Source organism: Centruroides sculpturatus, unplaced genomic scaffold, assembly GCF_000671375.1.
Source record: "Centruroides sculpturatus isolate CEXI.00-Female unplaced genomic scaffold, Cexi_2.0 scaffold417, whole genome shotgun sequence".
Taxonomy (NCBI): domain Eukaryota; kingdom Metazoa; phylum Arthropoda; class Arachnida; order Scorpiones; family Buthidae; genus Centruroides; species Centruroides sculpturatus.
Window position 1 is genome coordinate 171,649 of NW_019384686.1, and position 1,230 is coordinate 172,878.

Consider the following 1,230-nt stretch of genomic DNA (forward strand, 5'->3'; position numbering starts at 1 on the left):
ATTTAAATAATAAAAATATTTAATTAATTTTATTTTTAAGTTATAAAAGTAATGATATAAGTTAGATTTGATACAATAATGGTTGAAAAATAAGAGTGATACCATAATGATGTTTGTATTAAGGTACACTCAAACATGACCTAAAGAGAAAATAATGGAGCATAACCGAGTCTGCAGGAACACTAAAACTATTACAGTCAATCTTATGACAATGTTGTATAAACAACAGTTTCTGTAGCAAAATGTAGCTTGGTTAAACTATAGTTGTATTGTATTTTGTTCAACGACCTACCCCCGTATACAACCGTTTATCAAGTTGTCAAGCAACAGTCTTGATTTCAAACAAAAAAAATATTAAATAAATTTCTTCAAAAATAAGATTAGAATTTTACATATAAATTTATTTTAATAAAAAAAAATAAAAAATTTATTTAGTTTTTATTCTTATTAAAATAAATATAAAGATATTTAAAATATCTAAAATTATTTACTTATTTTTAATATTTAATTTAATTTTTTAATTTTTCTATAACGAAGAATTATCAACTAAAAAAGGGTTGGAAAATAACATTATTTTTTTTTGTAAATAGTTCTCTTTGAAAATATGTCAAGTTGAATCATGTGAAAAAAGGAAGAAAGGGAAAAAAATCAAGATCCATGATTCATTTGAGAGAGAGAGAGAGAGAGAGATTCCTTGATGTTGGAAAGGTACTATACACTCTGACAACATTTGCTTTGTTTACTTTTATATGTTCTACTTTCTATTTTACTTTTTTCTTTGAATAATTCAGATATTTTTCAAATCTAACTTTATTCAAAATTTTATTTCAGAAATAAAATAAGTTATTTACAAATATAAAACTTTCAAAAAAACATCTTTACTCTGAAAATATTCAAATNGAAAATTAATTTACGGATCATATCCATGTTCTGATGAAAGGATTAATCCTATGTGCAGTATTAATCCTTCAATACAATCTTATAAAGAATAAATCTATATGTAATGAATTCCTGTGAAGAATTCTATATGTATTATAATGAACGAATCATATCTGCATGTAATTTATTCATATGCAGTAATTTAGATTCATGCATAGAATAGATCTACATCTACTAGAAGGTCGCGCAATAAGGTGTCAACTCCGTGGGGAATCCACGCTAGACACTGATCCAGACTCCATAATTTATCGTGAGTAGAACTAGTCGGGGAATCATTTCCCGTTCTTCCCA